Source organism: Chlorocebus sabaeus, chromosome X (genome assembly GCF_047675955.1).
Source record: "Chlorocebus sabaeus isolate Y175 chromosome X, mChlSab1.0.hap1, whole genome shotgun sequence".
Taxonomy (NCBI): Eukaryota; Metazoa; Chordata; class Mammalia; order Primates; family Cercopithecidae; genus Chlorocebus; species Chlorocebus sabaeus.
In genome coordinates, this window is record NC_132933.1 from 104202310 (window position 1) to 104218743 (window position 16434).

Consider the following 16434-nt stretch of genomic DNA (forward strand, 5'->3'; position numbering starts at 1 on the left):
CCAGGACACAGCAGCTGGACAGGGAAGATGAGGCTCCTTTAAGCTGAGACCTCAGTGCATGAACCTCCTTGACAGTAGCCCCGGTGTGGGGGTTCCTTTATCCCTCACCTCAGCCTGGGATCTCACTGCCCCATTCTACAGAGAGAATGGCAGGGCAGGGAGAGAATGAGGCCATCCTTCAGAGATGAGCATGTGCGTATCTTGCCAGGTAGTTCTGTGGCCTGTGCAGGGAGAACACTATTGTAGCCGAGGTGAGCTTGGGGACGGGTTCTATGTCTGCTGGACATACCTCACCTTGGGACCAGCAGCCACAGTTTCCAGTTCCTATCCAGCTGCTAGCTTATGATGGGACTTTGAAGAAGTCAATCTGTCTAGACTTCGGTTTCTCCATCTGTTTAATGGTATTACTGATGCTGTAGACTCAAGCCACTTAATTAGGAGTCTGTGGACTAGGGGCATGCAGAGATGGAGTTCCAAAGAGTCCTTGAGCTTGCAGCCAACTCTAGGTGCTGTCAAAATCCTCCAGCCAAAACCCCCCAGGAACACATGGGTGGTTGAACAAGTTGGGTTTATTGTCCATTGCAACAAGGAAGGGTGTACACTGTGGGGAGCCATGGGGCGTCTCAGTAAAAGGGAGTTAGAACTTATTATAGGATTGGGGCTTGTGTTCAGTGATTTGGGGGGTGGTTTAAGGAAGCAGGGCTTTGCTCTGGATAGGAAGTGGGGCTAATTCTATGATTGGATATCACAATAAATTTTATCTAGAAGGAGGACAGACTAACTAAAGTGGAGGCTAAAATTGTTATTGGCCAAAAAAAAAAAAAAAAAAAAAAAAAAAGAGTGCATTATGTAGCCAAGTCAGGGGATATTTAGTCATTTCTGTGGTGACATACTGATGACATACTGGTCTTGTTTTTGTCTCGATCCATCACAATCAGAGTGGCCTTGTCTGATACTGATGTTTTGTGAAATTGTCCATGTTAACAGGAGGGCACTAAGGCCTAGCCGTGGGTAGCAAGCCAGCTCTGGGATGTCAGGGGCTGCTTGTCTTTCTCAGCATGTTCCTAGGGAGCGGGCTCTCAGCTTTCATCAGATTTTCTGGGAAATCTGGAATCTCACAGAGAATCAAATGTTTAGTCTCTAAAACCACTTGTAGCCAGACAGGTGCCGCCCATTTTACAGAGACTTCAACTGAGGCTCAGATGGGATAAGCAGCTCCTATGGCAATGTGAGGTCGTGTGTGTGTGTGTGTGTGTGTGTGTGTGTGTGTGTGTGTGGCATAGGCAGCAGAGCCTGTGACAATGGTGAAATTAAATCACTCTGTAAAAAACAGTCTTTGTGAAATTAAATCCCTCAGTCTTAAAACCAACACAGACTATTAGATGTCAGCAAGAAAGACTGGTTTCTTTTGCAAAGATCAGCTTTTCTTATTTGTGCTTTTTAAAAAGTTGTTTTTACAACCCCGATGAGGGGGAATTTGACATCTAACAAAAATGCATGTTTTTCTTCTGCACCAGCACTCCCACTTCCAGCAATTTACCCTGAAGATACTCCCCCAAACAGTGAAAATACAAATGCACAAGGTTATTTATTGTGGCATGGTTTATAATTGCAAAATATTGAAAACAATATCACTTCCTATACATAGGCAGTGGCTGAATAAACTGTGGTGCAGTCACACAATGGAGTCCTAAGCAACTGTAAAATGATTGAGGAAGACATCTATGAACTGAGGAGGAATGATTTCCAGGACATACTGTTTTTTGTTTGTTTTTTTGAAACAGAGTCTTGCTCTGTTGCCTAGGCTGGGTGCACTGGCATGATCTCAGCTCACTGCAACCTCCACTGCCCGGGTTCAAGTGATTTTCCTGGCTCAGCCTCCCAAGTAGCTGGGACTACAGGTGCACGCCACCACGCTGGGCTAATTTTTGTATTTTTGGTACAGATGGGGTTTCTCCATGTTGGCCAGGCTGGTCTTGAACTACTGACCTCAGGTAATCCTCCTGCCTCAGCCTCCCAAAGTGCTGGAATTACAAGCGTGAGCCACTGCACCCAGACAGGACATACTGTTTTTGTTTGTTTGTTTGTTTTTGGTTTTTGACAGAGTCTTGCTCTTGTTGCCCAGGCTGGAGTGCAATGATGCGATTTCAACTCACTGCAACCTCCGCCTCCTGGATTCAAGCGTTTCTCCTGCCTCAGCCTCCTGAGTAACTGGGATTACAGGCGCCCACCACAACGTCCAGCTAATTTTTGTATTTTTAGTAGAGACGGGGTTTCATCATGTTGGTCAGGCTGGTCTTGAGCTCCTGACCTCAGGTGATCCACCTGTCTCGGCTTCTCAAAGTGCTGGGATTACAGGCGTGAGCCACTGCGCCCGGCCAGGACATGCTGTTAAGTGGAAAAAGCAAAGTGCAAGTGGAAAAAGCAAAATGCAAGCATTCATGTAAGAAACAAGATGATATAAGAAAACATACATGCATTTGTTTATCTTTACAAAAAGAAACATTGGAAGGATAAAGCAGAAACTATTGAGATTGGTTTCCTAGAGGGAATAGATGAGAGGGATAGAACGGAGAAGTGACAGTGACACTTCTCTGAGTAGACTTTTTGGCCTAGTTCTGACTTTTGAACCCATCTTGTTTCAAATACCTTAAAAATAAATAAAATTAACAAGGATAGGGGAAATTACTATCAGTGGGGATGTAAAATGGTACAACAGCTGTGGAAAACAGTATGGAGTTCCGGCCAGGCCAGGTGGCTCATGCCTGTAATCCCAGCGCTTTGGGAGGCCAAGGTGGGCGGATCACTTGAGGTCAGGAATTCAAGACCAGCCTGGCCAAGATGGTGAAACCCCATCTCTACCAAAAATAAAAAAAATGGCCAGGTGTGATGGCACGAGCCTGTAATCCCAGCTACTGGGGAGGCTGAGGTATGAGAATGGCTTGCATCTGGGAGGCGGAAGTTGCAGTGAGCCGAAACTGCACCACTGTACTCCAGTAGTCTGGGCAACAGAGTGAGACTGTCTCAGAAAAAAAGAAAAAAATTAACCAGGCACAGTGGCATGCACCTGTAGTCCTAGCTCCTTGGGAGGCTCTAGCGGGAGGATTCCTTGAGCCTAGGAGTTCCAAGCTGCAGTGAGCTGTGATTGTGCCACTGCACTCCAACCTGAGTGACAGAGAAAGACCCTGTCTCTAAAATAAAATAAAGCAGAAAAAGATACAGTTTGATATCACTTCCCAGGTTGGGGAGACCCTTCTTGCCTCTTGCTTCTGGGATTCCCACACCCTGGGCAGACCCGTCTCCATAAACCTTATCACACAGAAGTGTCTGTCTCCCCACTAGGCAGTGCTGCATCTCTGTGCTGTCTGCAACCTCCAGCACCTGCACTAGGCTCAGCATCTAGACAATGTCTGGCAAGCGTTGACTACAGGACTCCGTCAACCAGTGAATAGCAGGGGTGATGAAGGGTTGGGTGCTGGCCTCTCCCTGCCTGGAGAGTGCTTGAAATGGGGCCGCCATAGGACTTTTGGGTTTTGGGGGGGTGCTCCTCATCCTGCAGCCCTGTTGTCCTTGGTTTTCTTTCCTTTCTCTCTTTCTTTCTCTCTCTCTTTCTTTTTCTTTTCTTTCCTTTCTTCCTTGGAGTTTCGCTCTTGTTGCCCAGGCTGGAGTGTAATGGCACGATCTCGGCTCACTGCAACCTCTGCCTCCCAGGTCCAAGCGATACTCCTACCTCAGCCTCCCGAATAGCTGGGATTACAGGCATGCACCACCACGCCCAGCTAATTTTGTATTTTTAGTAGAGACGGGGGTTTCCTCCATGTTGGTCAGGCTGGTCTCAAACTCCTGATCTCAGGTGATTCACCCGTCTCAGCCTCCCAAAGTGCTGGGATTATAGGCATGAGCCACCGTGCCTGGCCGCTCTTGGTTTTCTACCCTACCTTACCTGCAAACTGCTGCCCTTCTTCCTTCTAGAGCCAGCTGAGGTCTCCCCACAGCTCCTGGCACCCCAGGGCCTCCTGGCATATATCATCCCCTGACCCGATTTCCTCTGGCACCCTAAGATCTGACTGCACTACTCTCACACCAAGCTATCAAGGCTGAGGACTTTTCCTGACCAAGTCTGACACCTGGAAGGTTGGCAGTCCTGGGCAGAGGGATTGGTTCACTACTGAGCCCCATCTCCCCTGCCTGGGGTGTCATTCTTAGGACACATCCTCAATTTTCCTCCTGGCTCTTACTACCTGTGAAGGACAACATCATTTGACAGAGCTAACTGCACCCAGTGCTCCTGGCAGAGGCCTTGGGATGGTTTCTTAGCATAAAAATTCAGCTACACTCTGGAAAATTCAGAAGCTGCTGCCCTTGAAGAAATTCTTTTTTGTTTTGAGACAGAGTCTTGCTCCGTCGCCCAGGCTGGAGTGCAGTGGCACACAATCTTGGCTGACTGCAACTTTTGTCTCCCAGGTTCAAGCAATTCTCCTGCCTCCTGCCAAGCAGCTGGGATTAAAGGCATCTGCCACCAAGCATGATGAATTTTTGTATTTTTGTAGAGACGAGGTTTCACCACGTTGACCAGGCTGGTCTTGAACTCCTGACCTCAAGTAATCCACCTGCCTTGGTCTCCCAAAATGTGGGGATTATAGGCGTGAGCCACTGCGCCTGGACCCCTCGAGGAAATTCTTAGAGTCCCGACTGGAAGTGGCTTTGACCTTCTGGTCCTCTTCCCTCAGCAACGTGGCCATGCATCCTGCAAGCCCTTCAAGCCCTGCAGAGCCAGGTAAATTGGGGTGCACATGCCTGATTCCCCTGACCACGTTGTTTCCCTGGTATGTGTCCCAAAAGCGTGCGGTGTGGACCAGAATTTATGCTTGGATCTGTACACCCAGCAGACATCTCAGCATCCCACTGTCCATCTGTCCATCCATCTCAGGGACAGTTTCTGTAAATGGTGTTCTTCCTGAGGTATTTTTCTTTCTTTGAATTGCAGGCTGGGGGTTGGCACATGTGTCTCTTTGGGGCCTGGAACAAGAGTGGGCTGGCTACCCCATGCCAGCTACTCCAGGCCTCTGACCACACTCTCTGGGTGCTGGCTCTTTTGCTCAAAAGCCATCCCTGGCACCCCGGGGCTAGAAATTAAAGCCCCTGCTCATCTTCCAAGTGCCAACTTCTTTTATTTTATTATTATTATTATTTTTGAGACAGTCTCACTTTGTTGCCTAGGCTGGAGTACAGCAGCGTGATCTTGGCTCACTGCAACCTCCACCTCCCAGGTTCAAGTGATTCTCCTGTCTCAGCCTTCCGAGTAGCTAGGATTACAGGTGCCCGCCACCATGCCTGGCTAATTTTTGTATTTTTTGTAGAGATAGGGTTTCACCTTGTTGGCCAGGCTGGTCTTGAACTCCTGACCTCAGGAGATCCGCCTGCCCCAGCCTCCCAAAGTGCTGGGATTACAGGCATGAATGAGCCACTGTGCCTGGCCCAAGTGCCAACTTCTGTCTCAGCCCTTCATCCACCCTGTGCTTCAACCACACTCATTCTCTCTTACATCTCCCAGGGTTTACCTACGCCGTTACCACTTCCAGGAATGTCCTTCCTCTTCCTCTTTCCTGGCAACACCAACAGATCTGTCAGCACTTGGCTAAAATGTCAGGGTCATAATCAAATGCTCCCTGGGGTAACCACAGCATTGATCACAGAATCATGCAGTGAGATTTGCCTGTGGATGTCTCTCCAGTTGGACTGGGAGGGCTGAAAGAGCAGGAGGGGGTATGACTCATCTCCGTGCTCTCAATGCATGGCACAAAGCTGGAGCCACAGCAGTGATCAGTTACGTGGGTGTGCGGATGGCTGGCTAGATAAACAGATGAATGAATAGGTGGGTAAGTGGGTGAATCATGGGTGGATGAATGGGTGCAAGGCTAAGTGAGTGGTTGAGTAGATGAACTGTGGGTATCTACAAGAAAGAGCGGGTCCATGACAATTCTAATGTTCTAACCTGCTCCGTCTGCTTCCCGATCCTCCTCTCTGACCCTCTCACACAGAACTCATCCTTTATGGTTGGATGAACTGACTTCCCTCTGCCAAGAAATCAGTGTTAGGAACAGACGCTCGATGAATATACACCTACACAACAGCTTTGCAGCAGAGCTGAACTGACAGGCTGATTGATAGCTAGACAGACAGGTCCCTCAGAGGAGGGGAGCAGAAGAGCCGGGAGCTCACATGCGCCTGGGAGGGCCATCTGCTCTGAATGGAGACAGAACATGGGAAGGAGGCTGCTGTCTCCTCCTGGGGCTGCCTTTGAGCTGCCTGGTCCATTGAGTACTTGGCACACTCCCTGACATCTCCCCATCCTTTTGCCACATGGCTCTGAATCTCACTAGAAGATTCAGTCACATCCAGCGAGGCTTTGCCTTCTTCAGGCAGACTCTGCTGCTTCTGGTAGTCGTTGACATTTTAATATAAATTGCCTTTTAATCTGTCATGGGAGGCAGCATTTCTGAGTTTAGGAGTGATGGGGTAACTTTACAGCATAAAGCTGAACACCTGAAAGTGGTAGGCAGAGAGGGACTAAGGCTGCCAGTGGTTTTACTTAAGGATTCAGTGGTGGCCTACTGTATTGGGCATGCATTCCCTTTGCCAACTCAGCACCTCTTTCCTCTTCTATGAAAGACCACCTTCTTTCTTTTTTTTTTTTTTTTTGAGATAGGGTCTCGTTCTGTCGCCCGGGTTGGAGTGCAGTGGTGTGATCATGACTCACTGCAGCCTCTCACCCCTGGGCTCAAGAGATCAGCCTCCCAAGTAGCTAGGACTACAGGCATGCACCACCACACCAAGCTAGTTTTTGTATTTTTTGTAGAGACAGGGTTTCACTATGTTGTCTAGGCTGATTTTGAACTCCTGGCCTCAAGTGATCCTCCTGCCTCAGCCTCCCAATGTTCTCAGATTACACATGTGAACCATCATGTCTGACCTCCATTTTCTTTTTTTCTTTTTTGAGATGAAGTCTCACTCTGTCACCCAGGCTGGAGTGCAGTGGCACGATCTCGGCTCACCGCAACCTCTGCCTCCTGTGTTCAAGTGATTCTCCTGCCTCAGTCTCCCATGTAGCTGGCATTACAGGCGTGTGCCACCACGCCTGGCTAATTCTGTATTTTTAGTAGAGACAGGGTTTCACCATGTTGGCCAGGCTGGTCTTGAACTCCTGACCTCGTGATTCACCCGCCTCAGCCTCCCAGAGTGCTGGGATTACAGGCGTGAGCCACCGCACCCGGCTCGACCTTCATTTTCTTTTGGCAACCCCCTTCCTCCTCACCTCACTCCAGTGCATGTTGTTCTTGTGGGGCTAACTCCCCCACCTCCCTGCTCCCACCTATATCTTCAGGAGTGGACTCATGACTAGACCAGCCAATCAGAGCAAGCTGTCATTGTGACCACAGGGTCAGGCATGGGTGTGACTCAAGCCAGGCCATGTGATCTAAAGCTGGAACTGAAGGGGAAAAGGCTTTGCTGCCCTCTGGGACTCCTTGCTGTTTAGGGATAGGCGAGGCAGCCACCACCTGGGAGAGCCTGCTGAGGGCCAAACTTTCAAAGATGAATCAGACCTCCCAGACAGACAGACAGAGAGAGAGAGAGTGTCCTCAGACACGCTGTGCATGGCCAAAGCTCACTCTGTCCCAGGTCTCTTCTATTACCTGAGTATTCCCTTTTACCTTAAGCTGGTTTGACTGGAGTTTCTGCCACTTACAACTCACAGAACCCTGAAGAATACATACATTTTCCTGCCCTCTCAGCCCACATGGGGTTATCATCCCATTTTGCAGATTGGCCCTCTGAGGTCAGAGCATGCCAGCCACAGAGGAGAGTCTGGACTGGAAGGGACCCCACAGGCCACTGAGTCCATCCCCCTGATCCAACCCCCCAAAGTTCCCCAGGTAAGTCTCAGGAGTGGTCTGGCTGCAAACCTCCCCTTCACTGGCCACAAAACTTGGGCAAGTTGACTTTCAACTTGCTGGGCAGCTTCCCATGCTGTGGGGGGACTGGGTTTTCCCTTTGTGTCTGGTGTACTTTGTCTCCAATGGCAGGGCCTGGACTGGGAGAGGGTCAGCCTCCAGCCGTTACACTCTTGGAGAACATTTGTTCTTCCCCAAAAGGTGGCTGCAAAGGTCTTCAGCAACTTACAGGTCCGAAGTGCCCAGACCCTAAGAGGGAAACCGAGACCCTAAGAGGTGATTTCTCCTAGGGCACCCCACCATTTCCTGTCAGGAACTCACCACTCCTTGTGCTCCTCCTTTGTGCCTTGGGCCTCAGGATCTCCTGGATAGCAACATGGGGGTTCCAGAGAGCAAGCCAGTCCTGTCTTCCTTGACCAGGAGTCTGAGCTCCTTGATCCATCAACCTGGGGAACACTTGTTGGGTGTTTCATCCAAGGATGGAGCAGCTGGGTCCTGCTAGGCCAGCATCTCGAGGGGGTCCCAAGCATCCCTTCAAAAATGTCCACCACTGGAAGTTCTGCAAACCTAACAGACCTAATGACTAACAGCTGATATATGTTGAGCGCTTAATCTGTGCCGGGCAATTTGAAGAGCTTCATGTCCATGATCTCATTTAATCTTCTCCACATCATATAAGGCAGGAACTGGAACTACATTTTATAGATAAGGAAGCGGGGGCCCAGCAGTTGAAATAAGATGCCTAGAATAAAGCTTTCCTGTGGTCACCACCAGCATAGCATTTCAGGATGGCAATGGGGGCATTTAAGCACTTCCCCTGGCCAGGACCACTTGGGGTGGGGTGGACGGCTGGTTGTGTCTTGGGTCTGAATCAAGGCACAGCACAGAGGGTGGGACCTGACAGATGAGCCCCTCATCCCAGAGGGTCACTCCATATCCCCATAGTGGAGGTGAGTCACAGCCCCCCATTCCATTCCACACCCGGGCAGAGCACATCCCCTTCCTTCCAGGAGCAGGGCAGCGCCCAGAGTAGCTTGAGTTCAGCTCTGCCTTCCAGTCCCAGTCCATGAGGGTCACTTCAAGCAAGTCCCTTCTCCCCGCGCTTGGTGATCTCATTTGTACTGTGAGCTGGTAGATGCAATTAAAAAATTATGTCCAAAATGGTAACATCACGACTCCTACTAATATAAAGTGAACATGTGTCAAAGATTTTTAGATCATTTATTTATTTTTGAGACAGAGTCTCACTCTGTCACCCAGGCTGGAGTGCAGTGGTGCAATCACAGCTAACTGCAGACCTTGACCTCCCTGGGCTCAGGTGATCCTCCCACCTCAGCCTCCTGAGTAGCTGGGACTATAGGCGCTCACCACCACTCCCAGCTAATTTTTGTATTTTTTGTAGAGACAGAGTTTTTCCATGTGGCCCAGGCTGCTCTTGAACTCCTGGGCTGAAGCGATCCACCCGCCTCGGCCTCCCAAAGTGTTGAGATTACAAGCATAAGCCACCACGCCTGGCCCAGATAATTTATGATTGAGGGAACTCGTAAGATGTTACACTAGGCTCAGAGGAGAATCTGAAGAACAAACATATATAAACTCCCAGAGATACTGCAATGGATTTGCCAATAGATGCAATATAATATCTGGAATAATCTTTTTCTACAGGATAGAGATCAGTTGTATCTCTACAGGACAAAATTCATTTATTATGGACGGGAATTATCAGTCCTGCACAGGTTAACTTCTCTCTCTACAGAGGTGCAAAATGGCCCAGCCAAAGACAAAAGTGCAGCCCGCTATAGAATCAGATAAGCCGTAAGGGGGTCGGGTAGACCATAGCCAGTGTTCCACTGAAAGGACATCTTGGAACTAGTTTCGTCCATTTAAAAGGTTTTTAAAATGTTTCCTGATAAGCATAGGGCTGCGCTAGACAATGGCTGAGTATTTTTTTCCAGCTCAGAGACATCCCCGGTGAAGGCATGCCTGGCTCTGGGGCCATGTTCATTTTCTGCGAATGTCCAGATTTCCTTTGCCTTTAAAAACCTGGACACTGAGGGGCGCCACTAGTTCACATAATGCCTGTGTGAACTTTAGAAAAGGATGCCCCTTCCTCCTGATGGACACAGCCCCAAGCCAGGCCCCAGCGATGCTAGAGGAGCCCAGGCTGCATTTCTGTTCCCAGTGTCTTCTGTGGCCAGGCAACTTTTGTTAGAGCACAGCCTGCACAACTGTGCCCAGTGGCCTGTGGCTGCCTGACGTTCTGCAGTCAGTATTGTTGACCTTCTGGAGGATCTAAAAAAAAAGCCATTGGCTCAGAGCCAGGTGTGGTAGCTCGCACTTGTAGCTGAGGTCGGAGGATCAGTTGTGAGATCAAGGCTGCCGTAAGCTATGATTGTGCCACTGCATTCCAGCCTGGGTGACAGTGTGAGACCCCTCCAGCCCAATCTCTGGAAAAAAAAAAGAAAAGCCATTGGCTTGGGGTTGAAGTGGGGGCACAAGAAGGTCTTGACCCCGCACCTGGGAGCTTTTAGGGGTGAAGCTGATCAGGGCTGGGGTGCCATGAGTGGAAGGGGAGATTTGTGTCCATGTACCCCTAGGGGCCCATGTGTGGGAATGCTCATGTATTCAGCTGTGCCAATGGGCTTGGATCTTGGTGTCTGTGCAAGTACACCCTTAGGGGACCACTCTACATCTGGGCCAGCTTGGAATTCAGGAGCAGCAACATCCTTCTCCAGCTGGGGTCAGGAGGAAGGTTGTGGGTCCCTGTGCCTCCCCTGCTATATTCGGGTGGGTTGGTGGGGGACCAGGGTTCGTGGTGGAAGTGCCCCCTCCTAGCCCAGGGTTTCAACCCCACCAGGCTTCCCCCATGCTGACTGGCCTGTGGCCATGGCTCCCCCAGCCCATTTCCAAGCTTTGCCTCTGGGGAAGTGGCAGAGGAGCAGGAGGGTGGCCCAATCTTGGGGAGCAGTTGCCCACTGTCCATGGGCTCCTCTCTCAGGCTAAATGCTTCCCGGGGCCTGGGCTGCAGACAGGCAGGCCATGTGACAATGGAGAAGACCGAGGACCAGAAAGGGCAGGCAGCTTACCCTGGGCCCCAGGGGCCTGTGGAATCCTGGACAGTTCTTTTCTTTTCTTTGCTTTTTTTGAGACAAGAGTTTCACTCTTGTTGCCCAGGCTGGAGTGGAATAGCATGATATCGGCTCAATGCAGCCTCTGCCTCCCGGGTTCAAGCGATTCTCCTGCCTCAGCCTCCCAAGTAGCTGGAATTACAGGCATGTGCCCCCGTGCCTGGCTCATTTTGTATTTTTAGTAGGGACGGGGTTTCTCCATGTTGGTCAGGCTGGTCTCGAACTCCCGACCTCAGGTGATCCACCTGCCTCGGCCTCCCAAAGTGCTGGGATTACAGGCGTGAGCCACCAAGCCCAGCCTGGACAGCTCTTTAAGCCTAAACTGCCTGTTACAGGGACAGAAGGAACCATCTTGCCCCTAGCTCCAAACTGGTTCATCTCTGGGCTCCTCCAAGGCCTGGGTACTTGGTCTTCCACAAATGATAAAAGATCTGGATGCAGCTTCCTGGCTGAGCAAACAGTTTTCCCACTCCTAGACATTAGTCTTCTGAGTGCCCCTTGTCGTCTGTCCCCCTACCCCATCCCTGCAGTCCAACTCCTCTCCATTGCTGTGGGCCCCTTCACTGCCTCTTCCTACCCCTCCCCTCTAGGAAGCCTCCCCTGAGCCTCCAGGTCCAAGTGTTTTCTCCCTAACCCTAGCCCTAATCCCTGCTCCCAGGGGCTTCTTGACCCCTCTGCTTCCTATCATGGTGGCTCACAAGCATTGCTCATCTTCCCAGCCCTCTGGAGCCTGGCCACATTGTCTCTGGGGGCTGAAAGAAGGAAGGGGTATTTTCTAAGCTCTAGCTTTGTCTCAGATAACAAGGTTTGAGACAAGTAAAATGGTCCCAAATTTCACTCCCTTAGCTCTGCTGAAACCAGGATTCATGGAGGTAGCGCATCCCTTGGTTTTCTTTATGATCCCCAAGGTGGAGGTGGAGGTAAATCTGTACACAGATCCCCCCATGGTGCTACATAGGCATGCATGAATGCCATCTCTGGTCCCCCAAGGGTACACGTACACAGGCACCAAGATCCAAGGCCACTGGCACCACTGAACACATGAGCATACTCACACATGGGTTCCTAGGGATACATGTACACACATGCCCAGACCCAGGTCCTTGGACACACTTGAAGCCATGTGCACACACATGCATGGGCGTCCAGAGTTACACATGCATACATGCACACACGCACACACACACACACACACACACGGGCACCCTGAGGTACCTGTACACAGATGCCGAGGCCTGGGTCCATGGGCATACCTGATCACATCCACACACCCATGCATGTTCACACAGGGTATATGTTCACAAATACCCAGACTGAGGCCCATGGACAAATATGCACCTGCAGTATACACTCACACCTTTATGGGCATCCAGGGGATATATGTACACAGACAGCCAGACCTGAGCCCATAGGCACACATGCACTTTTGCACACATACATGCATGGTGCCCAGAGGTACATGTGTACAGAGACCACAATCTAGGTTCCTGGGCACTTGTGCATCTGTGCACACACACACGTGGGAAATCCCTGCAGCCATGCATATAGCATGCCCATGCACAGGCTCCCAAGAGTACATGTGCACGGACATCTACGCCCAGGCCCGTGTGTACCTGTTTACTCACACTTGCACAGGGGTGGGTGCCCAGGGGTATACATGCATAGATACTTGACTTACCAACTTGGGCCAATGTGCTCCTCCCCACTTACGCACTCACACACAGCCATGCATGTGCACCCTGGCATACACGTGTATACACACAGACACAAACACTCAGGGTAGCACCCACGGACTTTGCACATAGACTCTCACACATAAGTACACCCTCACGCATATGCACAATTGCTTTTCACAAACACCCTTGTCAGGGAACAGGTCCCCATGTGCCTGCTGCACCCTAGCATCTACATGAGAATGCACACTTGAACTTGTGTTGCCCACATGCACTTATAACCATACCTGCATTCAAAACAGCAAAGCGTGAATGCACACGCATGTGCCATGTATGTATGGATGCACAAAAGGACTGTCAATGTGCACACACACGGGCATAAGCACACCATGCACTCCTGCATAACTTCACACGTGCTGGTATGCACACACCTATGTGCAGGCATGCATACCAATTGTCCCAAGGCTCTTCTTCACCAACGCTGCATAACTGCTGATGGCTCCCAGCTCTGGCATTGGGCAGAACTTTCTTGTGAGGTACGGGCTGTGACTCATAATTCACTCCAGCTTTCCTCAGCTCCTTTGTCATCTAGAGAGACTCAGAACACTTGCCGCTTCCCTCGGGCTGCCACCGAGCCTGAGATGACACCACACCTATTCTCCCGAACCAAGGCATCGATGGCTCTAAAGCTGCATACGTGTTCTGCAGGGGGAGCAACCTGGCATGAGCCAGGTGTGGGTGGAGTGTTAGAGGAAGCCTCGGGGCAGTTCTGAAAGCTTCCCAAGCAATTATTAGTCATTTTGTAATGTGGCGGAGGATATTCCATGGACACCACCCCCAGAACCTGTAGGAGTGCCACGGATTTCATCCCAGGCTTGCCCTGGGGCCCTCCTGCTGCCCCAGAGCCCCCTTCAGCTAGACAAGGAGGATGTACTGAATTTTCCTTCACTTGAGCACTGACTTCCCTCACACCTGGCCAACATGAGTCTCCTGAAATCAGCCTTGAAGCTGAGAGGCAATTAGCTGCTTGGACTGCCTTAACAAAATACCTCAGACGGAGTGGCTTAAACCACAGACGTTTATTTTCTCACAGTTTTGGAGGCTGGAAGTTCAAGATTGAGGTGCTGGTAGGGTTGGTTTCTGGTGAGGCTTCTCTTTCTAGCTTGTAGGCAGCCACCTTCTTTCTCTGTTTTCACATGGCTTTTCCTCTGCGTGCCCACAGGGAGAGAGGGAGGGAGCTTTGGCGTCTCTTCCCTCTCTAATGAGGACACCAGTTCTATCAGATTAGGACCCTGCCCTTATGGCCTCATTTAACCTTAATTACCCTCATCTCCAAATACAGTCACATTGGGGATTAAAGCTTCAACAAAGGAATTTGCTGAATTCACAATTCAGTTCACAGCAGACAACAAAGGGAGCGCTACCTTGAGCAGTTGAGGGAGGCCCCGGTACCGCCTTTTCCTCAGGTGCATTCCTGAGATGCGTCTGTGCAGAAAGGAGAGGAGTAAGGACAGGCATGAGCACAGACTCTCTTGCAGAAATAGAAATCTTTATTGCTTGCAAAGTACTGCACGTTTTATTTGTTTTGTTTTGTTTTTTGTTTTTTCTTTGCGACAGGGTCTTGCTCTGTTGTCCAGGCTGGAGTGCAGCAGCATGATCTCAGCTTACTGCCGCCTCAACCTCCCAGACTAAAACTATCCTCCCACCTCAGCCTCCCAAAGTGCTGGGATTACAGGCATGAGCCACCATGCCTGGCCAGTACTGCACGTTTTCCAAAAGTTGTAACTTAAATTTAAAGAGTTATAATTTACATACAATAAAGTTCACCCTTTTGGCATACAGTTCTCTGACTTTTGACAAACAGTAACAGTTGAGTAGCCAACACCACAGCAGCCAGAGGGATCCTGTTGCAACCCAAGTCAGCCCAGGGTCCTCCTCTGCTCAGAGCCCTGCCGTGGCTCTCATCTCTCTCAGAGAAAAAGCCAAAGTCCTCTCCATGACCCACAAGGCCCTCCGGGTCCCCCTTGACCTCACCGCCCGCCACTGGCTCCTTGCTCACTCTGCTCCTGCCCCGCTGGCCTGTTCCTCAAATGTGCCAGGCACATCAGGGCCATTGCCTTAGGGCCTTTGCCTTTCTTTCTTTTTTTTAGACAGAGTCTTGGCCTATCATCCAGGCTGGAGTGCAGTGGCACAATCTCAGCTCGCTGCAACCTCCAACTCCCAGGTTCAAGTGATTCACCTGCCTCAGCCTCCCAAGTAGCTGGGATTACAGGTATGCGCCACCATGCCCGGCTAATTTTTGTATTTTTAGTAGAGATGGGGTTTCACCATGTTGCCCAGGCTGGTCTCAAACTCCTGACCTCAGGTGATTTGCCCACCTTGGCCTCCCAAAGTGTTGGGATTACAGGTGTGAGCTACCACACCCGGCCCTTCGCCTTTCCCTGGATCACTCTTCCTCTAGATACGCCCTCCTGGCTCACACTGACGAGGAAGAACACACTCCTGGGTTTACACTGACTGCTATAGGGACCTTCCCAAGGTCACACAGCCTGGGGTGTGGATCCTCTTGGAATCACACAGGTGAGGGTGTAGACACTCATGATGTTACAAGATTTTGGAGTAAGAAATCTTGGGGTCATGCTGATTGTGGTGTAGCTACTCCTGGGGTCATGCAGAGTAGGGTGTGGCCACTCCTGAAGCATCACAGACTGGGATGTGTTCTCTTAGGGTCACACAGATTGGTGTGTGGGCAACACTGGAGTCACGCAGACTGGAGTTAGGGTAACCTCTTGGATCACCGAGTTTGGGGTGTGGACACTGGGGTCACACAGTTTGGAACAAGAACATGACTGAGGATACATAAACTGGGAAGTCGGCACCACTGTGATCAAGTGACTGTGATGTGGACACTCCTGGATTCCCATAGGTTTGGCTGGGGACACTCCTGTGGTTACACGACTTGTGAAGCAGACTCTGCTGGGGTCACACAGACCCAGCTGTGGATATGCTTCATCTGTGTGATGGGAGGGGTGAATGCCCCCTGAATCATAAAGACTGGGGAATGAACACTCCTGGGCCCCCAAGACTTGGTGTAGATCCTTCTAGACTCACACTGAGGGGAGGGACACTCCTGGAGTCACAGACTGTGTTGTGGACACTGTTGGTGTCACACCCACTGGAGTACAGACACCTCTCAGGACGTGCAGATAAGTGTGGATACTCCTGTGGTCACACAATTTGGTGTGAACATCCCTCTGGTCACACTGACTGGGAAATTGACTCCTGTGTGGTCACAGATACTGGGGTGTGAAGACTCCTATGGTCACACAGACAGGACTGTGCCCTCCCCTGGGTCACCCAGACTGGAATGTGGACCCACCAGTAGTCACTGGCACTGGAGTTTTACACTTCCGTGGTCACGATGACAGGAGAGTCGATAGTCTTTTGGTCATACAGATGGGGGAGTGCACCTGCCTGAGGCCGAGATGAGTATAGACACACTAATAGCCAGAGACTATGGGGTTTGGACAACACCAGGGTCACATACGCTGGGAACTGGACATTACTTGTGTCATAAAAACTTGGGTGGGGATACTCCTGAGGTGGCTGGACTGGGGCAAAACCACTCCCAAAGCACCATAGACTGAGCTGTGGACACCCACGAGGTCACCCGGACTAGAG